General features: G+C 36.0%; 1 protein-coding gene across 4 annotated transcripts in view; it reads left to right on the top strand.

The window, feature by feature from the left end:
* The window catches only part of nr3c2 (nuclear receptor subfamily 3, group C, member 2), a 157,548-nt gene that overhangs the window by 16,021 nt on the left and 113,999 nt on the right, over positions 1-27,528 (top strand). The window lies entirely within an intron of this gene.

Below are 27,528 nucleotides of genomic sequence, written 5' to 3'. Positions count from 1 at the left end.
ATTCAAAAAGTTTTAGATAAAATGTAAACAAAGGAAATTCCTGGCAGATTATGTTTAATGTAGATGACAGATATAGGGTTTTGCATGGAGGCAGTAAAAACATAAGCTATAAATACCAAATTAAAAACACTGAGCTAGAAGAATCTACTTATGAATAAGACTTGAGTATTTATGATGAAACATTGTTTACACCTTCCAGACAAAGTACAGAAGCAATATAGAAGGAAAGCAAAATGTTAGGTAATGTAGTCAAAAGTGCACAATCAAAATCAGAGCATATTAAAACATTACAATGAACTACACTCATTGTAATGTAATTTCTACATTAGAAATATTGTGTACAAAGAACAGAGAAGGCGACGAGGGAACTTGATACAAGAAAACAAAATACAAGTGACAATGGTAATACTGTATAAATGCAGTGGACTTCATCAGAAATAGCAAAAAACAAACCAAAGGACATGAGAAAGTGTGTATAAAGTGCATTTAAAACCGAGTATGGAACAGGCTAGCCAGCCATGAGTTTGAAGCTGATACCATGATTGTCTGCAAGAAACAGCTAGATGTGATCCTTGAATCAATAAGCAACAAACTACTACATGGGTGAATGGTGTCCTCTCATTTGTAACCTTTCTTTATGTTCTTAAATATTTTACTTTTTAAGTTCTGTCTGGACCTTAAATTAGTGTCACTGCAAACATTGATTATATTCTGATTTTATGTGAGCTTGCTGTCTGGGTTTTCATTATACAAATCATAAAGTAAGATTATGCATGTTAACAGTAAGAACAAACAGACCTTAAAAGGTATAGAACAGCCTTAGAAATCTTGGCTCAAATTCTTGGTAACAGACTTAAGGGACAGATTTTAATTGTGTCAGCAGTCGTCTAAATGCAGGTGGGCTGCTGAGCGTATATCTTGGTTTTTTTTCCCTCAGTTATATTAAAGATGGGAATTTGAATATAAAAATCTTTTCTGCTAGGCCTTGGAGTCTCTTTAGAGTGCTAGAGACAATGTGTCTTTCTTCCTGATGGATATGTTGTTTGAAGTCCTTTTTTTTAAAGAGTGGGTGATTGTGCCTTGGTGAGAGCTTCTTTTAATGTGTTCTTAAACGAATCATGTAATTCTCACTGCTGTAGGTCGGTGCTGTTGTAGTAAATGCTGCTTTTAGTGTTTGTGGTTGTTTATTTGCAATTCTCTTCCCAACTTTTACTGTTCTCTGCATGGGAGTTCCCAATTCCATATGTATATTGGTTCAAACCATAGTGCAGAGCACCCTGATTCTTTGGTCTCAATCTCAATTAGTCTTTTACTTCCCTGTACTTTTATTGGCCATCTGTCAAAAGTGTCACAGCTCACACCACTTTGTTTGTTCTCATTGTGACTGTTTTGTGCCTAGGACAGTTAGAGCATCTGCCCCTTGTAAATTGTGTGCAAGCAAATCAGTCTTTTATTATTACTGGATTTCATCTAGCAGAAATAAGTATTTTATTATCTATTTTTGTACTGAGACAACTGAACTATTAAAATAATAATTTTGTAATTTATTATCAATGACCTACTTTCACGTTCTAAATTACTTGCATGACCTCTGCCAAAATCTTGTTATACTCAATTTAGAAAATGTTACTGATGAGCACTGTAGAGGACTATTGACATTTTACAGCAAAGAGTGCTTTTCATTAAGCTCTAAAGGGTCTTTTAGAGACTCTTTATGCTGGACTATTTACTTTTTTGTAGCCTAAAAATTGGTTGGACAACCAGATTAACACAATGAACAGTTAAGAATCAATATGTTTCCATCAATATCCATTTTTATCAATTATGCATGCTTTAAATCATATGTATTATTGGTAGATGTAATCCTTACTTAGTTTGTTATACTAATGTTGGAAAGGGATGTATGGATAAAAACTGTGATGAAAGCCATGCATTTTGGGGGGGAAAAAGAGAAGTATGCTTTTCTTTCCTAAAGAACACTAGAAAGAAAAACCTCATCCTAACTATCATAAACTTCTAAAAGAAGGATTAAAAACTTGAAGTCTTTATGGTCCTCTACTTTTGTTGTAAGGAATGTATTGCCTTTTCAGATGTTTTTATTTAGAAGGTGATATGCCATGGTAACTAATTATTCTTCCATGGATACCTTGAAAAGACATTGTACAACAAAGCTTGAGGATATGACAATGGAAAACATATCCTAATGCCACAACGGACAAAAGAAAGTAATATGATAAACAGCTTCTCCTGTAAATAAGTTCTAAGAACAACTGGTTTCACTAGAATAACTTGAACGAACAAAACAAAAATCGAGGTAGAAACAATTTAGGTATAATGTAGAAACAATCTAAAATAAACATCTAAACATAAAAATATAAAAAGTTAAGGAAGCAGATAACACACAGTTTACCACCACTTTAAGATCAATAAACCGTTTAGTAGGTTGGGGTTCTAACAAAACACATTTGTATTATCTATCCACTGTATGAAATCAGAACAATGAGATTAAAACAGAGTTTATTAATAGCCATTAAGAACGACCATTATTTTTTTCTTCTCTGACCACCATTAGGTTATCCCAAGAAAATATACTTATTTTTTCATATCTTGATAATCCTTCCTTCTTGTGTACTTAGGAGTGCTGTGCATTGTTAACAAGCATGTAACGTGTCCAAACACATATTTAATTAAATGAAAACAACAAACAAAAGCAAAATGTTCAGTATGCATCTTAACTACAGATTTTACCCTTACACTGACACTAGCAGAAACACAGCAGTCAGTCCCCTCGCTGGTTTATTTACTTTTATGACTGTCTGCTGGGCAAAATAATAAAATTGCAATGATTGCTTGCTGGAAATATTGGGAAGGGACTGTACTTATGTGAACTCACTACTGAGTCAATACTAGAGGGGAGTTCTACAGCAAAACTAGAAGCTCGGAAGTAGGATGGCAAAAATCAGTGCTTTGATGTAAGGCCCTTGGCTTTGTCTTGTTTGTTTTTAATGAGAAGCAAGGACATGGTTTTGTGTGCTAAAAAGCTGGCCCATATAGCTAAAGAAATGTTTGCTTGGTTATTTTGTGCATGAATAAAGAAAAAGGTAATGATAAATGTACAAAATGAAAAGGGCAGCACCTCTGCAGTAAGAAATCTAAATGTAAATATTTTTTTTTAAAAAAGGACATTTAGGCATAGTGCAGGTCAATAATTAACTACAATAGATATCTGTTTCATTTTGCTGTTAAAATGTGTTTGGTCAGCTACATCATTATAGTACAGATTTAAAAAAATGTTTCTTGTTTTTTAAGCCTTTCAGAACAACCCTTGGTGCTGACAGCAGTGACAACACATTGCTTATATTTGGTATCAACTGTGCTGACACCTTATAAATAGTCAATAGTCAATATACAGTAGGTAAAACTATATTAGTACTTTATTTTACATACTCGGGGTTAAAATAAAGCACAGATAAAATCAGATTTTGAGTTAGTTTCATTTGTAGTATGAGAAAAGGAAATCTGTTTTTACTTCATACTTTAATATTGTAATATAAAATATTATAATAGTAAATGTTTCAAATTCCTAAAGGTTTCAATTCATTGGTGTCGTACTTGCCCATTCAGTCTAGTCTTAAGTGCTAACCTCTCTATCATTTTATCAATTTGATTAATGTATTTTATTTTACCTGCTTGACTGTTCCTTTTATTTACCCCTAATGTAGTTTTTCTCTATTTTTCAATATTGTAACTCACTCTAAAGCCTCTTTGGTTAAGCAAATAAGTGAACAAATTAAACAAAATCCCCTTACTACACGCACATGCTAAAAATGCTACTGTATATTCTTGTCGTATTATGAGTTGCAGTAAAGGGAACTTATTAAGTAATCGTTATAGAAAGTAGAAAAATAAAGCTGTTATGATATACAGCTTGAAAGTGCAACAGAGTCTCTCTTTACTTTGTCTTTTCCCATGTCCCAGCATAAATTATGCTCCCTTTAATTTTCCCAGCTGACATACAGTATGAAGAACTGAGATGTGTGAATCAAATATTGAACCAATTATAGTTATCCTGGGTATGCTAGTGTGTTAGAAAAAGTGTGCTCTGCTATCAACACCTATCAAGGATGCTCTTCAGTAAATACCTGATTTTTGGAAAGAGGGGTTTGTTGTGTTAATATTTCTCATACTAACTTTTGCCAGAACTGATCTTCTGGGGCTTCTCATTAGTTTTTCCTGGCAGGTAGCACTATTTTGGTAGGAATGAGATCACTTAAGTGTTTTAGCAAAACCAACATACAGTAGATGAAAATAAAATATTTTGTTTAAACTGGGCTTTTAGTTTGTTTCCTTAAAGTAAGAGATGTGTGTAAAATAAAGCCTATAATCTTATAACTCTATTTAAAACGTCTCAGAGAAATTAAGATATTTCTGAAACTAATGGCTATAAGCAGCAGATTTCCTGGTTCTAGCATGAATTGACACAGTTGCTGTGTTCATTATACTTGTAAGCTCTTACTGACTGGTATATTAGATGATGACAGCTACTGTATGAAATCGGCTTAGTTCATACCCATTATATTTTAGATAGTTCTCCCCTCTCAGAGACACTAATAATAGTGGTATCGTATTTGACTGTAAATCTTGAAATATGTATTGTAACAGATGTTTGTCATATTTTGATTATTACGAGAGTTCTTTGATTTTCATTCATTAATGAAAAGTCTGTGACTCTTGCTGTCATTGCTGACCTTGCTGTCAAAATGTACAGTGAGGCAAACATTAAGACAACAACCAAAGCATCAAGCATTCTTTGGCAAACATGCTTTGGAAAACTACACAAGAGTCTCACAGAGAAAGTACCTTCAATAAGTTTGTTTTTCTCATACAGGGTTTTGATTACAGAAGAAGCAAACAGAGATCAGAAAAGACTCAAAATTCTGTAATGAGAATGATTATCTGAGTGTAAACAAACAGCAGTTTCTGAAACAAAATGTTTCTTCTTTTACACTGCAACAAAAAAGCTTAACAAACATTGAAGTAGTGGTTAGGATATTCTTTCTAATAAAATCACAAACATTTAATTATTCCCAGAGTCAATAGAAACCTAAATAAAAAATCAGTTTTTTGACATCTCCTTTGCTCTTATCTTGTGCTGCACTTACTAAAGCAATTTCCAGTATACTGTAATAAGTAGGACAGCTTTAATCGTTTATAATACAATGGAAACATTTTCAATGCAAAGACTTTATAGAAATGACCATCATTATTTGTATATGAAAGCTAAAAATAGATGTTGTTTTAAAAAATGTTTATTGTGTGTAATATTAAGCATAATGAAAAAACATGTTGTAATCTTGACCCTGGTGTACCACAAAACTATCTGACCAAATGAAGGAAGGACACTGATTTACTATAAACCACCTCAATTTTTACATGACAAATTTCTTTCAAGTCCCAAATGAAGGAAAGTTTTCTATTGAAGCACAGGATGTGTCCAAGTTTTTCTAAAACAAAAGCTCCAATTATGTGAAGAGCAAAGAACAATATACAAAAATCTGTTTCCAGTTACTTTCAAAAACAAACAATTGTGCTGTAGAATTAAACTTAATGGGAAAAAATGCACTATGGGTACTAGTGAAAGGGAGAACTGTTTTTTCATTATATATATATGCACATTATTAAAGAAGCAGATTTGGTGAAGGTAGTGAATTCTGGTTAAGATAATAATTAAGATTATTTCTCTTGATTTTGAGACAGGTACTCATGACAAGAATGTGTAAATGATCAGTCTGTCCCCGCTTGAGCTGTGCCTTCAGAAAAATACCTGTGATATTGCTAGAACACTGCTGAGAAGACAAGCCCTGTCGTATTGTTTCATGTTCTGTGGTATTTTATACACAGCAAGTGGGAAGGTGCTCATTTAAATCCCGCTGCAGCTCTTAATCCCAAATTTGAGCCGACTATGACTGGGCAGGCCGTGGGGATCGTGGTGATCGTGGTGATCAGCCCAGCCGATGAGGAAGAGGGATCTGCTGCGTGCGGTTGTGAGAATTGTAGCCGAGAGCTACATGGAAAACAAAGAATTGCCCATTCCCAATTGCCTGATTGCCAGTATTACAATAAATTATATCTGATTCTAGAAATACTGTAAGTGTAAACGGATAAAAAATAGGAAAAACCTCAATTTGAAGTGTCTACATTGACATGAAAAAGTTGTAACTGGTTGCCAGAAATCTATCATCTGAAATAAACATCTGGTTCCAATATTTACTGGTGTTTCTAATAGTGAATTAAATGCTTTGTTGCCTTAAATGCTGAGCCAGCATTCACAGTAGTGTACAGTAATGATGTAATGTGTTCATGCTGGATATTTGAAGGGTGTAGGACGGAAGAAAGAAACTGAGTGAAACTTCACAAGTTCAAGAGTTACTGAAGTGATAATAAGTGACAGTGTGTGCACAGCTTCTGCATGTTTCCTGTGAAATACAGTACAGAACAAAACAAATTCTCTTGACCGAATGCATTTTATAACCATTTTTTTTTCATAGTAATGGTAAAGTAGCCAGACACAGCTCAGCTTTAGGATACAGGTTTGTGTAATGTTATAGTTCCATTTTTTATATTTTGCATCATATTGTGTTAGTTTGTTGCAATTATTCAATGCCAATATTGCATGATGATGAGCCATGCAAATTCATATTGATGCTTATTCATGTATGGAAACTTTTTTAGTGCTTAGCTCACTTTTTTATTTTACTGGAGTCTAATGGATATACTGTATCATAACCACTTTTACATTACAAGAGGGGGAGGAAATCAAAGTATGTTTGGACTTGAAAACAAATCCTGATACTTGTTAATGTTTGCATTATTGCTTCTTGAATTCACACTACTAAAATTGGATTTCAAATAGATACCCCAATTCAACAAGCACCAGGATGAATTTTGAAAGTGTTGAGTATATAAATTGAGTGAGTTTCCTCTTATTCTTTCATTAAATGGTGGTATTTTCTTCTATAGCAGGTGTATGGATTGTGATTTGGCTGTTAAAATTAGTTTGGATTAGCACGTATTGAGTGAAGGGATGACAGGTATTCTTGCATTAAAACCCTAGTTATGAGATGTTTCTTCATCTTTTTTTTCTATCCTTTCCTCAACTATTTTCCTTAAGTATTATTATCTTTTTGTGCCTCACTATCAGCAAGACTGTGAGTCTGTTCCTAACGACACTTTGAGAAAATTGCTGGCTGTATGATAATTAGTTCCCTGTTGACAGAGTCATTAGGAATAATTCAACAGACCTTTGCTGTTGCAGCTACTTATAGTCCATGTCAAGTAGTACTCAAACAGCCAAATTATAGTATAGCATGTTGCATTGTTTTTTTATTAGTGTGTTGCCTCTTGCAAGTCGACAATACACGATGTTAGGTATGGCTTACCTACCAATTGATTTTTTTGCCACTAGCGAAATGTTTAGCATGTATTTATGGGTTTAAATTGGTTCTATTTAATAACTTCCAGAATAACCAATGAGAGAGACTTCTTCAATGTTTTTGGTTTGTGATTCTGCGGATAAATTTAAAAATGCTTGACACCAGAGTTTTTGTTCATCTTTATTGTACAAGGGATTCTATTTTGCCAATCCCTTTATTTGTGCAGTGCACAGATGACATTCAAATCCTCCTATGTCTCTGGAGAGGTTGTTCCTAACTTGATTGAGAATTCCAAGCATATAGACTACACCCGGGAAGCTGAAATGTAGGCCTCAAAGAATCAGAAAGTCCTCTTGCATCAAGTGACAGTATTGTAAAAGCATTCTTGTGCATTAAACTATGAAAACAGTTTTCTTTCTGATGTGTTCTTCAGATCGTAAATTAAACATCTCCTGGACCTGTTGTGACTCAGCCTTGTCACAGATCCAACGGTCTTATTTCTTGGTAAATCCTGCCAACTTCATCAAGATTCTCTGACAACTGTGCTCCTTACATTTCACAATTGTAAACTCTATGGCAGTGCTTGTTATTGTTTTCTATGCTTTAAATCATTATTAATCATTTAATTTATATGTACGTGAGTGAGAAAGTACACCAGATAAAGGTATGGTCTATGTAGCAAGTTAAATAAGAAAAACTACTCTTCTTGAAACTCTTGGAAACTCACTGAGACAGTGAAGGCTGTCTCAAAACAGAGAAATTTAAAGTTTGGTGTCTTTCTAGAGATACAATGTCAACACTAGCTGTCTGTGGAAAATACTACCATATTAATTTTTACAAAATGTTAATTAAGTTTAAAAAATAACAAAATGAGTGATAAAAATAATTTATATTTTATGGCATGTATTACATTTCATTAAGTGATATCTGAAACACACAGGCTTCTTTCTTCCTTAATAGTTTTAAAAATCATCTTAAAAAAGACAGATTTATTGTTGTATAGCAGCTTTCATGTCAACTTACTGTATCTCAGTCCTATACAGAGTTGAAAAACATATGCTGTAGGGTATAATATACTGTAGAACTACATATACTGTATAATACTGGCAAAAAATTATATTTAATGCAGTGGGGTTATTTTTTATTTTAAACAGAACTTAAAATGTTAATATCTCTGATGCTCAATGGAATTGTGTTCCTCAATGTAACTGTGAACACCGTAGCTCCAAGAAGATGTACTGTACTCTAAGACAATTGATTTTGAAATGTCTATCCAATATGCATTTGTTGATGGTGGAGAAGAATTTGGATGTACTGTATAATCAGGAGCTCTTGGTGTAAGGTGGTCTACAGCCATGAAACCAATACTGTATTTTATTACAGGTGCCTTAATAGGAACATAATGTCAGTAGGTTAGTAATCTGACATTGCATTCTGAACAAGCTGATACCTTTATGTTTATTAGACACAACAGTGGATTATCAATTGAGGTAGTTAAGTGCTTGTGTTCTCTTCTCAGAATGGAGTATATTGTCCTATTTAGAAAGGAAGTTAAGTTATTGTTTAATTTTGTTTTCCAGAGAAATGCACGCTGAGGTGATTATTTGAAACAGAAAGGACTGAAGGAAAAAAATAGGAATAGGGTTCTATAGCATTGATCTAAATTGCTACCGTTAACAGAAATGCTATTCAAGATAACATCATTGTTAACCATGAATATTTATTAAAGTAGATCAATTTGTGTATACTTGAAGGAAGGAAAAGAACTTGACAGCAGTACAAAATAACTGCTTTCAGCTTGAATGTGACATACTGTCTGGGATGGTTTTTATTAAACCTTAAAAAATGACCTTCAATATGACGAGGCATTGGACGCATGCCTTTGTCTCATCTTCCAGTTGCAGAATTACAGTCATGAACTGATCAAGAAAATGAAACATTTGCTTTAGAGACAGATTTTATTTCCTTATAAAGCTTTGGCTTTCAGTATATGTACTGTAATTGCATTAAAGGAGTTACAGGCAAGAAGCATATTGTTGTTTTTTTTAAAGGATGCAGACGAACTGGTAGGATTTAAAATCCAGCTGGTACAAAAGATAATAGGGAAACAAATGTTATTGTTCTTGAATTGTAAATAGAGGAATTTGTATTACATTAGGAGAAATAGGAGAAGAAACTCTGTATTACCTCCTCTTATTTATACCCGATATCTTACGTCTGACAGATTATATTAAACGTAGGTAAGTACAAAGTGCAACACGTACTGTAGGTAGACAAAGCATACACTTTAAATAAAAGATGGGAAGCATAGATTTTGAAGAAACTGCTTATGAGTGAATTTTTTAATCATTGTTAAAATGTTATCATTTTTAACTTTAAGACAGTATGAGGAAACAATCAAAAGACAAACATAATGTTAGGATATATAGTATCGTTAAAATATAATAATTTAAGTGAAGTGACTGTGAGGTGACCTGATTCAAGCTTCAAAATCCTCACAGGCTTTAACATTGTCAACCCAATGGCCTTCTTTTGAATCAACTGTCAAACACGAAACAGTGGCACAAAAAGAAATGACCTGTTGCATTTAAAACTTAGAACAGAAAGCACTTTACATAAAGGGTTGTAGGATTCTGGAACATGCTTTCCAGCCATGTCACCAAAGCTGATATTAGTGAATAACTAATAAATACATTTTTAAAATGTGATATCTTAGTAGCTGGAATTCACTCATATTGATTAATATTGATTATTAAAGTTAAGAATTTTAGTAATAATTTATGCTACACTTGGAGCATGTTTAAGTGCAAGTATCAATAGCAGTGATTTTTCTCCACTCAGAATTAACATCCTATTAATTGAACTGATTAAGAAACAAAGTTAAATTATTCTAGGAGTAGAGTTTTTTTAATGTTTTGTGCTTATTATTATTTTTCCTCCTTTTTGAGCGTTATGCTTTCATTGTTACATAAAGCCATAATGCTTTCTTTTTATCAGTTTTGCGCTGATTACCTCAAAGGTCAGTAATAGTGCAGTGATGAATTACAGCACATGGAGTTAATCAAGTGTAAAGAGACAGTGGGAGTATCACTGCTCATTTAACCTTAGATTCTTACAAACTTCCACCCATTATTTAAGCTTGAGATAGAGACAAAAAATTTAAAATGGAAATGGAAGGCTATTGTATAAGTAGGCTTGCCTATAAATGGAGTCTGCTTGTTACTTTTTGTCATTTATTATTGAGGACTACTGACACAAGTTGCCAGTGTCACCAGTTGCTTGGCAAAATTGAAAGTGGTCAGCATGGAGCACATACAGTAAGCCCTTCAGGAAGATTGAATATGATTGATTGGTAAAGCTGGACTTTCTGCCCCCACCAAACTAATGGATTAATTAAGAAAAAAAACAACATTTTAGTTCAATCATACCAATCATTTGCAGTTTGTGGAGGCATTTGCATGCCTGGAGTGCATCCAGTTACAACTGTATACAGCTACAGCAGCAGCACTACAGTAGGACCTTTGTCTGTACTGTTGGCTAAGCTTGCAGATGTGGTACTGTAAAAGTGGACTGCAGCCAGAGTGTTGCACAGGTTTGTTTTTCCTCCTTTAAACTGTATCTGGCAGTTGTTCAGGAATGGCAGGGCCAGTTTTTTGTTTACGCTCTGCTTTTGTTTTTTGCCTTTTGAAGCAGCTGCAGGATTTTATAACGAGGAAGCTCTATGGCTTCTACGTCTTGTTGTTTTATGTCAGTTTTAGAAACTCATCTTAGCTTCTTTTCAGAAATAAAAAGTTATCTGAAAATACAGTCTGCAGTTTAGGCATTATACAATATTTATTTTACGAAACTTCTTCATCAGAATTAATCTATTCTTACTCCTGCACATTTTTCATTGTTATACTGTAGCTGCTACAGAATACATTAACATATTAACATAAATGTTTGATTTTTATGTACACGTACAGTATGTGTTGCTTATAATCTGTTTTTTCTGGAAGACACTGGCAAGATCCCTCTCTATGCAAAGACTTGATTTCCACAATAACTTAGGCATAACTTTTCTGACCAGACGTCCTGATTAAAAGTTCTTTAGCCATTCAGTCCCCAATTAGAACTGACAGTGTATGTTATTAGTGGAATGGTTTTATGATTTAAACACATCTGCTCATTTGAGCTAAGTAAAGATTGCTCTATTCAAATCCCCTGACTAAGGAACCCTCTTAAGACTAGGGAACTGAATTGATCCGCAGACTATGCTGGGTAGAGCACTGAATGAAAAGTGGTGCTTCGATGCAAGAGTTTATTATTAGATGTTTATCATTGTCTTGTTATCTGCAGTGGTCTTGTTTGACGTGGACAACATTTATTTCGTTTGTAAGATATTTCATAGGGTTACCTAAGTAAATTCATTGTTGAAAGAACTTTCATTAGCTTAACTAAGTGAGCTTGAAACTTGCTGATGTGTAATGTAAGGCCACGCAAGGTGTGGATTGCCGAAGGGTGGAGCTTTTTCTCAAGAAGGTTGTCTCTTTTAAGAGCCTGCAGCGTAGGTAGTCAGTGATTGGAGAGCAACAGAAGTGGGCAGCCTTACAGCAATATTACTTATACAAGTCACCTGCCTTCAGATAGAGAGCCGTCAGAACAGAGAAACGAAGCAGGAGAGAGTTTCTCCCAGGTCATGTGTTGCAAAGCTGTGTTGTTGTTGTTGTGTTGCCCTAGCACATGTGGAGGTGTGACAGTAAGAGCAGCCGGACCGGAGCTGCGGTAGTGCCTGTTTCTGTCTGTCTGCACCACAGTATGTGTAAGCGGCTGCTTATTCAGCAGAAGTCTGGCGGCTGCGAGCGTAGTTGTGTAATATGGGAAGTCGGCAAGTGAAGCAGGCTGTAGATTTTCTTCTCCTGAAAGGGGAGCGAGATGTAGTGACCCAGTGGGAATCCATCCACAAGACTTTAATAACAGAATGTTTTCGGAGGCATGCTGAAGGAATAGTGCTGTGAAAGCTACATGACTGCTGAGCTGCTTGTCATGCCCATTATGTATGAATATAAGTCTTTGATAGTTAAAGAGACAGCCTATTCCAGGAGTGAGAGGGACCTCTCAGGGCTGTCTGAGAGAAGTCCCCCAAGTGGAAGTTTATTTATGTGAGTGTAGTTTAGTGAGTTAGTGAGTGAAGTCCAAAGAGCAGGGTGTGGCCGGAAGATCCACAGTCTATATAGGAAGTACAGAGTGATGCAAGAATCTGACTAGCTGCTGGCCTCTTTCAGTGTTGCAGAGTATAGGCTGGTGCGCCAGTAGCTCGGGGTTCAGAGAAAGATGTGCTTGCAGCTGTATATATAGTATGAGTCCTATTTGTTTATTTTTATATTGCAGAGTGGCTGCACATGGAAGGTGCTCCGGCAGCTGCTAGTTGACATTAGGCTGTATGCCGATGGGAAGATGAATAGCAGCTGCTATATTTGTGTGCTATCAGATTATAGGCTGGCAGAACCCAGGTAGAGGCCAGTACTGTTTGGGTCATTAGCATATCAGGCTATGGGTGTGAGACACAACCTAGTGACACAGGGGGGAGACACCAGTAACTTATGCTGACACAAAGTCAAAAGGCAGCCTCGCAGAACACAAGGTGAACCATTGACTGCTAATATATTGGTTAGACATTGAGGAGCTTGGTACTCCAAGACATGGTTCCATCATAAAAATACACTGAGGAGTCAAGTGCCCCAAGTTAGAGAAGAAGTGAGCAACTTATGGACTCTTCAAAATGGTAGCAGATTTGGTTGTTGCCATGTTGGACCACCAGGAAGGTAAAGAAGGTAGTAGAGAGGTTCCAGCCAAAATGGAACGACCCAGAGAGGGCTATCCACTGCTACTACCCGTGAGGGACCAGTGCGAAGCAGCTGTATATACGCCGATTCTCTGAGTTTGTGAGTAAGGTGCCCTTACATTGGCCAGTAGTGAGGCCAAAGTCAAGTGCCAAGCCTTTGCTTGAGAGAGGTTGGAACTGGAGTTTGGATTGCTGAGCCTGGGATACCATGAGCAAAGGGCACAGTCAGTTGTCCCTAGTTTTGTCCTTGAGCATGACTATGTAGGACTCATGCTCAAGGCCTGAACTAAAAACTAAGGGCAAGCTATGAAAGGGATATCACAGGGGTCTTCAGTAAAGACATCTCTTAGATGGAGCATAGATAAAAATATCCAAAGGCATGCCTGTGTGGAACCCAGATGCCTCAAATCGAAACATGTTCTCCAAAAGGAGGCCACTAGTGAACTGCTAGTAGAGGTGAGTTCATAGAAGAGTAGCAGAGTGAAAAATTGACCCGACAGATTGCACAGGGGCAAGGTCCTGTGTGGACCTGCCTGGATCAGTGCCCCTAGTGTGAACCACCCCATGCGGCATCACAGTAAATATCAAGTGTACCAGACTTATTATATTATATTTTGTGGTTTAAATTAAATATGAGCAGCACATAGATCTGTCATTGCGGAAATGTCCAGGATTATACACAAGGCTATAATGTAACACTTGTGTGAGTGCAGGCTCACAACGTCAGGTCGCAATTGCAACCAACCGCATTGTCACATGCACTCAGACAGCCAATGGTGTTGTACGAACATAATCTGGGTATTTATCAGTGCTGCCTACCCCAAATATCACATTTCTACCTTATTACCACCGGGTAGATAAGATTAATGTATTTCTCTTCACTTTCTACTACTCAGTGCTCAGTCACCACGTTCCTTCCATGAGTCTAGATGTCCTTCCTCAGTTCTCCCTCAGTGCTTTATCTTGATCCTACAGTTTGAATCCCTTTTAGTCTAACTTCAGCTCTGTGTTGCTCATTTTTCCATGAGTCACTCTTCTGGCTTTTCAGAACTTCGTCTAGAACTGTGTCTTGTGTTTTTGAACGTTGCCTGTTTTTCGACCATTCTTTGCACTCCCCCTAGTGCTGCAATATCTCCCGTTCAAGTCCACCTTGAATTACCATGCCCCTGTATGCAAGTGAAATCTTAGTTTCACTTTCACATTCTGCGTGCCTGCCACCTGGCTGACAATCAAAGCCCAGAATGTGGATTCTTTCTCCTGCCCTATGATCACAGTGCTTAACTGGTATGTGTTGTGACATTGCATGTAATACTCCAACCAATTGGAAAAAATTAGATTACAAATAAGAGGAGGGTATTTGGCTCATTTGGTTGCTAATACCTAATTGATCTCATCCAGCTGTTTCTTCAAAGAAGCAAAGTTATATGCTTTAACAACATGGGTTTGTATCTTGTTCTAGATGCCCATAACTTCTTCGGTGCTTGGTGTGTCAAATACACTTAAGTAATTTAGTTTGTGATTCACTGTTGATTCTGAAGAAGACTATTGGGTTGACTTTGCCATTGTCTTTAAGGTTTTTGAAACTTTAATGACGTTTTCGTGCTGTCTTTTCTGTTCAAGACTAAAAAGGGTGAGTCAACTTAGCGAAGACATTCCTTTAAGGCTAGGAATGTATCTGGTTGCTGATCTCTTGACTTGTCCCAGGGCAGCAATATTTTATTGTAACTTGATTGTACAAAATTGTACACAATATTCTAGATTAGGTCTTAGAAGTGCATTGTATAGTTTAAACATTACATGATTTTATTTAAACTCTAACCATACAGTGCCTTGCGAAAGTATTCGGCCCCCTTGAACTTTTCAACCTTTTGCCACATTTCAGGCTTCAAACATAAAGATATACATTTTTTATTTTATGTGAAGAATCACCAACAAGTGGGACACAATTGTGAAGTGGAACGAAATCTATTGGATTTTTGAAACTTTTTTAACTAATAAAAAAATGAAAAGTGGGGCGTGCAAAATTATTCGGCCCCCTTGCGTTAATACTTTGTAGAGCCACCTTTTGCTGCGATTACAGCTGCAAGTCGCTTGGGGTATGTCTCTATCAGTTTTGCACATCGAGAGACTGAAATTCTTGCCCATTCTTCCTTGCAAAACAGCTCGAGCTCAGTGAGGTTGGATGGAGAGCGTTTGTGAACAGCAGTTTTCAGCTCTTTCCACAGATTCTCGATTGGATTCAGGTCTGGACTTTGACTTGGCCATTCAAACACCTGGATACGTTTATTTGTGAACCATTCCTTTGTAGATTTTGCTGTATGTTTGGGATCATTGTCTTGTTGGAAGATAAATCTCCGTCCCAGTTTCAGGTCTTTTGCAGACTCCAACAGGTTTTCATCCAGAATGGTCCTGTATTTGGCTGCATCCATCTTCCCCTCAATTTTAACCATCTTCCCTGTCCCTGCTGAAGAAAAGCAGGCCCAAACCATGATGCTGCCACCACCATGTTTGACAGTGGGGATGGTGTGTTGAGGGTGATGAGGTGTGTTGCTTTTACGCCAAACATATCGTTTTGCATTGTGGCCAAAAAGTTCGATTTTGGTTTCATCTGACCAGAGCACCTTCTTCCACATGTTTGGGGTGTCTCCCAGGTGGCTTGTGGCAAACTTTAGACGAGACTTTTTATGGATATCTTTGAGAAATGGCTATCTTCTTGCCACTCTTCCATAATGGCCAGATTTGTGCAGTGTAAGACTGATTGTTGTCCTATGGACAGACTCTCCCACCTCAGCTGTAGTTCTCTGCAGTTCATCCAGAGTGATCATGGGCCTCTTGGCTGCATCTCTGATCAGTCTTCTCCTTGTCTGAGCTGAAAGTTTAGAGGGACGGCCAGGTCTTGGTAGATTTGCAGTGGTCTGATACTCCTTCCATTTCAAGATGATCGCTTGCACAGTGCTCCTTGGGATGTTTGAAGCTTGGGAAATCTTTTTGTATCCAAATCCGGCTTTAAACTTCTCCACAACAGTATTACGGACCTGCCTGGTGTGTTCCTTGGTCTTCATGATGCTCTCTGCGCTTTCAACAGAACCTTGAGACTATCACAGAGCAGGTGCATTTATACAGAGACTTGATTACACACAGGTGGATTCTATTTATCACCATCAGTCATTTAGGACAACATTGGATCATTCAGAGATCCTCGCTGAACTTCTGGAGTGAGTTTGCTGCACTGAAAGTAAAGGGGCCGAATAATTTTGCACGCCCCACTTTTCATTTTTTTATTAGTTAAAAAAGTTTCAAAAATCCAATAGATTTCGTTCCACTTCACAATTGTGTCCCACTTGTTGGTGATTCTTCACATAAAATAAAAAAATTATATCTTTATGTTTGAAGCCTGAAATGTGGCAAAAGGTTGAAAAGTTCAAGGGGGCCGAATACTTTCGCAAGGCACTGTATATCCTCACATTCTGTTTGCCTTTTTGTTTCATCTCATGGTATTAAAGACCATTTGAGATCTTCTCAAAATAAACACGTAACACATTTTCAGAAGCATCTTGCTTTTACAGTTTTTTTGTAAACGTGCTACATGTATAGTTTATTGTCATACAGTACATATAGCACATACTGTATAACTCAGTATCTGCATTCAGAGTAATATACCAGTTGTTTGCATAATTTTGGATTCCAACTAAATCTTTTTTAAATTTCCTTTTAAATGAAAAGGAATTTCATTTTCAGCTTCAACTGTGGTTTCTAATCCTCCTGTCTTGGTACCATCTGCAACCATCAGTACCAGTAATTACTGGTGTAAATTATTCCGAGTGGTGGTCCTAATGTGAATCCCTGCGGTACTCCAATAAAACATGTTTCTCAATTTGAGTATTTACCTCTTATCTGTACTCTGCTTCTACTCTCAGTTTTCTGTTAACTAATTCTCAATCCAAACATACAAATTACTTTGAAGCCTAATGTTTGCTGTTTGAGGTTAAATTGAAAAATAAATAAATAATTAAAAATATCCTATCAGATGTGAATTTAAATGATACTAGTTAAATTAAACCAGTATGACATTTTCTTTGTTGTGTTAAACTTTGTTCAGGTATAACCTGTTCAGAATGTGGATCACTTTTTACTTGAAAGAAAACTTAAGTTCTCAAAAAACTCAAAACCCAACTCAAACAGTTACTGCAGGTGGTTAAATATGTCGATATTACACGGGATGGTTTTTATTTCCGTAATTGGCGTGAATTATTTTTTCACTATAAATGATAACATTGAGTCCTTAAGATGATATAAAGTCTTAACTATAGAATTCCTGTATAAAAACAGACTGCTGATGCACTGCGAGTGTGTGGCTCTGCTATACTTTGCATGTGATGAAAAATTATGTAATATTTGTTACTATATAAATCCTTCAAATGTAAATAATCTTTTAATCCTTGATTAAGACATACTGTAACTGGAAAACACATCTGGATAGAACTTTTTATATTGTATGCAGATACTATGAATACTTTATCGCATAGACAAACTATAATGAATGCACAGGTAGAAAATGTGGCAAAAAGTCAACTAAACCACATGAAACCAGTTCCTAGGAGACAAGCTTTTACTGTTTCCTGGGTTGTGGAAGAGATTTAATATGAAACTGCAATTGGAACAAAGTTAAATTATGGTTAGGAAATGATTTATGATTTAGTCGTGTTTTAATTTCTTGTTTTTATCTTGTGTGTTTTGATTGCATAAGTACAAGGTATTCTGCATCTGTTGATTGTAGTCTTTACTCTAGTATATAAAATGTTTATCTTTATTGTTTATTTCTTCTCACAGAAAGCAGTATTTTGCGAAGGATGATTACAATAGCTCACTTACCCCACACTCCCTTACTGCCTTCATTTATGTAGGAATCTTATATTAAAGAAAAAGTGCCATTATCTGCTGTTATTTATCAAGTTTACTTAGGCTTTTTTTTGTCTCAAAGCTGTCTGCAGCCTTTTGGCTAAGATAATATCGGGGAATACACTCCATTATAAAAGAGGAGCTCAGCTAGATTTCAAGAAAATGTTGTTTCATTTAAAACATAATGTTTTGTGTGTGCATGCATCATTCTTATAACAGTTTTTATTAATTTAAAAGAAAAGTGCACCCCAAAAGCAAAAATAGACAGCACATACAAAGAATGGAGAAAAAGGGACTAAAATAGCATATTCTGAAAGTGAAAAAGAAAAAAAAAACAAGATGCTACAGCTTTTTCAAAATGTAATGTAACCATTTTTGTTTTTATAAGATACTGTAAACAGATTTCTTCTGCATAATGGAATATGTGATTTAAGGGTATCTCTGTCTCCACCTAAGAGCATGGAGTATTTGACTTCATTTAGATCTGCAAAAGAAATGACATTGTGACTAAGTGGTGATTGTCACCTGGGATGCTTTATTGTCAAAGAGCAGCTGAGGACCCAATGGCAGGTCTGTGAGAGAGAGTCAAGACTAGTCTTCACCTGGAGTCACTGCTATGATGTTGCATAATACTGTTTGCAGGTTTAAAATGGATTAGCTGGTTTACTCGATTTTTATTGGAAGAGTGTAGTATATTGTCCCAGACAACATTCCAGTAAGAGTTATTGTCTAGCTTGTTTAGTTCTCTATCCCATATGAAGTTAAGTGTGAAAAGACTTATTTTAGACACAGGAAGTAAGTCCTATAGAGAAAAGACTAGACTCTGTGTAGTGACAGTTGAATGATCTTCACAAGCATCCAGCTATTTTTTTAATATAATTATTCAAATGATAACAATTACATCATAATGAGTATTGTCGTTTTATTAGTATTGTGGTATTAGCGTCTTACATTCTTTTTCATGTAGACACCTTCTTAAATCTCTTCTTAAAGATTTGCACTAGTTTGAAAGAATTACAGTAGCTCCCGAAAAAGCTTTTATTCTTTATAGCAGGCTACTACATGCTTTTAAGGGCTTATTATATGCCTTTTGTTCCTATTCTGAATAAAAAAGAAGAAACATTAAACTGCATGGAGACCAATGCTCAACATCAGCCTTTCTGAAAAGGGAATTAAAAAAACGTCATTACCATTAAAGAATGAAACAACAGACAACTATTGTCAATTTGCCCCTTGTGTAGTATTTTATGTAGTCGGAGATTCCATTGCCTGGAATGAAAATTATCTACAGTATGGAGAGGTGCAAGAACTATGGTATAGAGGTAATTAAATAATTAAGTGAAGATAATATTTAAACTAATAGTCTTGACATCAGCTCAAGTACATGCAATATCAAAAAGTAAATAATAAAACCACCCACAAGTCTGGGAATATGAATCAAGGTCATGTGGGTTCTTTAATCTGCCATGAAGAATTTGTTGATGGAGAAATGAAAAGGTAACAATTTAAAGGCAAAAAATATCTATTTACAAAACTAATGAACTAAATTCAAAACACACTAACGATGATCTTCATGTTATTTAAACACAAAAAACAAAACATACTGTAAATACAGCAAGGTGTGCAATCATTCATTTACCTGCACCTGATATAATGATGTAATTTTATACAAAGACTACCAAGCTGAAGCACAATTAGAGCAACATGTAGGGTTATTTCACATATATTAAAAATGAAAGATAATTGCGCTGTAGACTGTCAGAGCTTTTCTGAATACTTCTGTGTGGGTTTAGTAAAACTGATGCTGTACAAAGATTACATTGGAAATGTAGTCTCAATTATATGCAACCACAGTAACAGTGAGACTAAAATATACCCTCAGCTTGTCATACTGTACATTGATGTCATTCTTAATTATATTTCCAGTATTTTAAAACTAAATAATACATACAAAATTTCCTGGCAAGTGAAGAAATTGTATCCAGAACCATGTAAATTTGCCATAGAACAGCAAAAATGCTTCTTCCAAAAAAAAAGTGTCAAGGACTGAAATGAAAGAAAAAAACAAATCTTTGCTATTAATGACTTTCTTGATGTGGAACTGGACTTCTAGTTTTAACTGTCTGCACCGTTTTCAAATCTGTTGGAAAAATGTACACTTTTAGGCATAGTGTGAGTAATTGAATACAGCTATGATCCTTAATATAGTTGTTCTTAGAATTGTTGCCAGTAAAATCACCAGTTTAGTTCATCATTTCAAGTTGTATGACATCTTGGCAGCCAAGAATTTAAGATAACAGATGCAACTTTTCAAATGACATGGTCTTTTTTAGTTGCAAGTTCTCAACCTTTAATTTTGTATTCCAGTGGGAAATTTAATTCATATGTTTTTTTAGTGTGTTTGGACAAGTGACTGAAATTCATCATCAAGCATCCCATTGGATCTTACAGTTACAGTATGTGTACATTTTTTAATTTGAGAATTTGTGGAAAGTTAGAAGTATTTTGCTTGTGTTGTGGAAATTGTCAGGCAAATTTTCTTGTATTAATGGTTCAGGTGCAGGTAACTGAATGATTGAACACCTTGCTGTATTTATGTCACTGGCTTTGGTACTGTACTGTATCTTCAGAATTGTATTATGTGGTAATTGTCTAGCAGTTATATAAGAATTGTGTTTATTTTATCTCAAATGGTATTAAAAAGACAGATAGCTTACTGCTCGTGTTGAATTACACATGTAGAATTTAAAAATAATACAAAATATTTTCCTATCAATGCCATGTGTATGGATATGTCAAGCCAGAAGAAGCGTCACAAAAAGACATTTTGGCTTGCCTATGGATCCTAAGGATAGTAATGAGACAGCATGGCACTGAGCATCAGTAGACTAGGAGTGACATTTCTAGTTTCTACACACCATAAGGCCCTGTGTCTGATTAGCTGTGCCTTCAGGGTTGGTGACTTTGACTTGAACTTTTTATGCCATTAGCCAAGTCTTAAGCACCTTTCCTTGTCAAATCCTGAATGACATTTACAAAACCCAAATAGATTCTGCAACCATGTGAAACTTGCTATTTACTGTAGTTATACCTTTGGAGGACATTTCGATGTAGAGAAAAGAAAACAAAAGGATTTTTCCGAATTTATCAAACCCAAATTTCATAATAATTGTATTGCATAAGTATTGCATCTTTCATTGAAAAACAGTTCCTTCACCAAGTCGTCTTACTGATTTTATAAGTCTAATAATAGCCCTAAAACAACGCTGTAAAGTTTTAGCATTGACAATGCTACCTGAGTGATGTTGCTCGCAACTGCAAAGGAAATACCAAAGCATTTTGCAAATTTGAGGAAAATCAGATAGCCAGCAAGATAACACCCCTGCTACTGTAAATTGAAACTGACATGTAATCAAATTTAAGTTTAAAAACTTGCCAGGGCATGAACAATAAATCGAAAAATTGCAGTCACTTCATGTCAACAAATACTGTATAACAACAGTATGATAAAGTAATGAAGTTACCTGGAGAGGTTTATGGATGAGTAAAGTCTACAGTAAAACACCTGAAAGTTTTCACATAACTTCACATAGCTCATGGTAATCCTCCCACAGTTGTCCAGATATCACCCAGATTGTGCACATACTGTATGTACAGAATATACGCTGCTAGATAAAGGCCCTCCCATAGGTTCCTCCACTAAACCTTCCCATTGTGTATACTGTACATTTCTTTAACTCATGGCTTGGTGAAATTCTTAGATTGCTCAGTTACTAGTGACCAAATGCACCTGATGGGTTGAATGCCCTCGTCTTATTTGTTTTGACGAGCACTTCTAGGATGAGTTACTCAGCTGCTTGTACTGTATCACCAACAACCACCTGAAATCACCAACAGCTAATATCACTGACCTGCCATGCCTGTGGGCACAACTATGCCAACGTCATATTGCATACTTTTTTTCCACGCTAATGCTGTATACACCTGGTTATTGCACAGTAGAACATTGCTTGTAGGAGCTGAGGAGTAATTTTCCCCCAGGTAATTACTGAATCAGTCTGAATCACCTGAATCTAAATGCTTTTTTACCACCTTCAAGTAGAGGTTTTCTTATTTCATGTCATGCTAAACAGTAACTTGTACTGTTTTTAAAAGTACTATTTTTTTACATGAATCCACAGTGTAAAAAATAAAATTAGATTAGAAAATTAATAGTAAAGATAAAAACAGATAATTAAAATATCTCTATATACTGTATATATTTTAAAAATGCTGTTCTGCATTTAACCTTTTCTTACATTGGTAACTCCAGTTATTCAGATGTGTCTAGAAGTAAAGACTAGTAGCTGTATGAGAGATGGTGATAGTAGCAGCAGGTTATGAAGCTTTAAAACGGACTTCAGAATTATTTTATATACACTCACTAACTAAAGACTTGAGACTAGACCTTGATTCTCCCTGCTCACCAGCTATATTTAGATACATTTCCTGTGGTGTTACAGAGGAGTTTTCTTGGTCACTGCACGTGTAGTTTCCTGACAGTGTTGCCATGCAATACCATGTACTGCAACTGTCACAGATTAAAGCTCTCTGCTTGAAAGAGAGATCACAGATACAGAGCTAACACATTAGGATCACATCTGATGATACATATACTCATTTGATAATGTTCTTTTGCTGCTTTACTATGCTTTAACTGCTCGATACACTTTTATGCAAATGTTTCTATTTATTATACAAAATGGATTAAAGTGTAAAGATGACTTTAAAGCCTAACCAACAAGCTTTTAGAAATTACAAGTATTCTGCCTGTGGCAAAGCTGTTTAGTAAACTAGGCGTTTCTTCTCAGGTAATTCTTTCCTTCATCATCCTTCTTTCATTTTGCTAAATGATGTGTTCTCTGGAGGAAGAAAAGAAAGCAAATTATTGCTCCATTTAGCTTCAAATAAACTCCATAGAAGTTAAAAGATGTTGTTTCAGGTTGGTGGTACAAGGATCAAGTTTCAGGAAAGAAGTTACAAAGAAAATGAAACCTACCACCTAAAAAATATCAGCTAGAGAATCAAGAACTGTTTTTTCTGGAGTACTGTAACGTTTATGAAAAAAATCCCGGGGTCATATTGGACACACTCTGCTGGTGCTGTGGAATTCTCACTCGGAATGGCACTGCATCTCAATGGGTAAAATAACACTTCCCAGATTGAGGGGTGATTTCCCTTTGTGATTACATTGGAAATTATCCAGATGCTAATGGTACCAAATTACCATTCTGAGGTAAAAGGAAAGTCCATTAAAAACACTAAGAAATTTTATTGAAGTTTTTATTGTGATTTTTCCATATATATTCAGAGGTATTTGATTGCACTGTATAATTCATTTGAAGCTGGCTTCTGAAAACCAAGGATAATGTCACTCTTCATCCAGCTGGCTGTGGGACAAGTGTGAAAAAGCCCTACAAAATAAATAATAACCTCTGTCCGCCTCAGAAGTTTTTAAATTGCTCTGGCACACTAGCCAAAGCCCTTGAAGACGCCAGAAGACCACCAAAGACGCTGCTCTAAAATGAGTCAGGTACTTCACGTCAGTTTTTCTCCACCGTGGAAAGCCTGAAAGCTGTCCTTGAGGAAAAGTTGGTTGTTAATATTTGTTTGCTAGGCTAGCTGTTTGGAAGCATTAAGGTGAGCAATTACATTGATATTATGAACAACTCTGAAATGAATTGCTTAGTCAAGGACTCTGTTTTGGGAGTTAAGTTTCTTCTCTCAGACTGTACATACTTATAGTTTAGTTTTCCCAAGCGGGTGACTAATTTTTTTTTTTTAGACCACACATAGGCAGGCCTAAGCCTGTCATCTTCAGGTTTGTTTTGTAGCACGCGTTATCATTTACTTGTATTTCAGTATGCAGGGATTTTCTATTTTATTTTCTGACATTTGTAAAATACTAGTATCAAAAAATACATAAAACAGTCATAAGGGCTAAGAAACATATGGTTGAAAAGGTGCTGTAGAAGAAGGAGAGGTTAATGATTTATCAACAGACGTGTGTTTGGGATGAGTGGCACATTTATGAAACGGTACTGGAAGGGGCGTGTTGTTTTTGTTAATTGATGATTGCTTAATTTTAATTTTTTGGCAAATACTCCACAAAATACTGTATCTTAATATGGAATGGGATTTGTTGACAATTATTTGCATTGCAAAAGTTAGACAACAGCAATGGTAGATTACTGTATGGACTCTTCATATTCTCTGTTGCTACTCACCTTAATCTGCAATGCGGTACTTTTTTGAAGCCTGACCTTCAGTTTATTCCCCAAAGCTGTATGTGAGATATGCAAAAAATACTACCTTTCTGAAATAAAATCAGCTTCTTAGTACTTGTTTATTTTCAGAGCTTTTTAGATTAGTATGTGAAAATTAGCGAATGTTCACTGGGATTATATTGAATTACATCCCTGTACGATTACTGACGATGCAACTCTGGTGGCCCGACCTTGTGGCGTCCTATTTAGATAATTGGCCTATACATCTTTGGAGACTAAAGCTTTTTATTATGGACTTTTACCCTATAATCATGTAATTATTGCCTGTGTCCAGTGGGCAATGGAGGATTCTACATCACAGTCTACATGGAATCTTCATGTGGTAGACCAACCTGAAGAAAAATCAAGAAGGAAACCTCAGGAAAATGTTTACGTAAACATCATATAAATTCAATCCTTTAGCAATATTACAAGAAGACTTGTGACTGCATTTTTGGAAAGACAAACAGCATTGGTTTATTTTTGGACAGTAGCAGCTGAAAAGTCACTTTGAAGGACATTATCTAAGCACCATGTGAAGTAATAATCCCAAATGGGCACTGAGGATTTCTTTCTGCAACTCTGCAAAAACAAATGTTCTTTATTATCACCTACATGCACACTGGGTGATTGCTATTTACAAAGCCAGGAAAAGACATAGTCAAATTTAGCCTTTAAAGAGAATAAAAATACATTTTTATATTGCATTGTATGTTATAACTGCTATAATCTGCTCCTTTGGCCATAAAATGTGTTCGCTAATGAAATTAAATAACAACATACTGTCTAGTTACATCCCAAGTTCATTGTTTTCTAAGGTTACTTTGAGAGAGAATGAAAACATTTTCACTTCATTTGTTTTTTCAAATAGGCAAAGGTGGGTAATTGCTCACCTACTAGGAGGTATCTCTACAGCTGACCAAGTTAAACTACCCTGGTTTACTTCAAATTCAAGCTTTATTATAAACCTGATAGGTTAAATTAAATAGTTCATGGGTAGCACTGCCACTGAGGTCATGATCAAAGATAAATAATTGCACTGTTTTTTTAAAAAAGGCTTGAAAGTGGGAACCAAGTTATTAACAAGCAAAACATCTTGGAAATGAAAAGGAAATGTGTCTGAGGCTCATTTTTTATTCATTAGCATGACTTTTTTAATACATCTTTAATGGCAGACTAGGGCAGGCAGACTGGGAAACTACTGAGACATTCAGTGCAGAAATACAGTAGAAGTAACGATAGGCCTAAACCCCTTTGGCTTACTGTGCTGGCTCAAGTCCAATATTGGACTGTTAAGACTAAGCAAAGTACTTCACTTGATCTTTTTCAGTGCCAGCAACATACAGTATACTGCATTGCAAGTCTAATAGACTTCCAAATAAAAGACCTCCAAAATAACAAACAGAAAACAAGCACAAAACGAAGATGACACTGTCAAACACAAGGAAGACAAGCTAAATGTAAGCCAACTGGAGGATGACACATTGAAGTCACTTTTTTTCCTGTATGCCTCCACCAACTTGGAGATTGTTAAACTTATATTGCATATTAGCTTTGGATCTTAAAGTACTCCTTCTGAATAAAAATGTAGTTTTGCAGGGAGACATGCAAGAATACGGTATGCATCTTAGAGGAAGACGATGACTATATGACTCCTTGTTCACTTTAAGACTGGACAGGATTTTAAAACTGGTCTTAAACTAAATTCTAGTAATATGTTAATGCAACATTACAACTTTCTTGATAATAAAATCACTGATCAGCTGTTCACTCTTGCTGCCAATGAGCAGACTGTGTGAACAGCTGAACAATATTACTGATTTGTTCAAGTGTTGTTTCGAGTCTTTATTGCAAACAACCGATAAGCATTGCACGTTTGCTGCACACGAGCATTGAGCAGCCAGAGCATTTTCATCTCGGCAAAGGTGTAATACTGTATTTACACACCAGTCTTTCACTTTTGTGCAGTTTAAATATCTCATCCTATCCTAAGGTGTTCTGGTGTACATAAAGTCATGTAGTCACTTTGTAAAAGAACAAGTAACAGGTTTATTCCATGCTGAAAAGAGGACTTCAGCCTACTTCCGCTGTGATCCACTATGCCTTCCTCAAAATCTTTTTCTAGATCTCTTTGTCATTCCTTCTCTTCTTCCCTGGATCACTTGCCCGCCTCACTTACTAAACCAGCATTCTGTCTCTTCACAGCGATCTGTTCAAAACCAGGCTTTCTAACCACCTCCTATTCCTTTACAGATGTAGTCATTATAATATAACACCACCCAGAGTAACACTCAGAGACATCTATAACAATTTTCAAGGAAACTAATGCTTTCTACCATTTCCCCCCTCAAACAACAGATTACCCTTTCTGACAACAACATCAAAGAAGCTAAGGAATTTTTACGGCTAACAGCTCCCCATCATCTTCCCTTTATAACTAACCTTATTAGATCCCTCGACTCCTAACTATATCAGTTCCTCACTTCAGAGGATACAAAACGCAGTCATCTTCTACAGAAAAAAAACATCAACACCACTATTACCTCCACCAATCCTAGCCTTGTTGTTACTATACCCTCTGATGCTTTCCCTTTTACAGGATGAGCCATCTCTTCTCAGCAAAGGCCTCAGTTTTGTACCACTCTCCAAGAAGCTGGACATTCCCAAAACCCAAGTCGACCTCAACCGCTTTTACCACAGGATTCATCTCAGAGCACATTTTGCTGATGACTCCTCCTCACAGGCAGTTGTCAACAACCGGATGATTGATGCCATTAACAGTATCACTCATAAAAATTACTGTTGGATTCCCCCCCTTCAGCCGTTTTCCACTATTCGATTATTTCATTAACCAATGCATAAGTCAAGATCCCAAGACCCTTTCTATACCCAGTAAACACAGGTCTAACCTCACCCAAGGAGAAATTCAGGGGCTCCAATCTTTCCACAATAGAGATTATATTGTCTTCAAACCAGCTGACAAAGGAGGCACCGTTGTGGTGTGGAGGAAGTACCTATATAGTAATGAAGCCTCTAGACAACTAACTGATACTTCCGCCTACTGTCC

This window comes from Lepisosteus platostomus, chromosome 1 (genome assembly GCF_059453375.1).
Source record: "Lepisosteus platostomus isolate fLepPlt1 chromosome 1, fLepPlt1.hap1, whole genome shotgun sequence".
Lineage (NCBI taxonomy): Eukaryota > Metazoa > Chordata > Actinopteri > Semionotiformes > Lepisosteidae > Lepisosteus > Lepisosteus platostomus.
The sequence above is the reverse complement of the archived record's forward strand: the minus strand, read 5'-3'. Positions and strand labels throughout refer to the sequence as shown.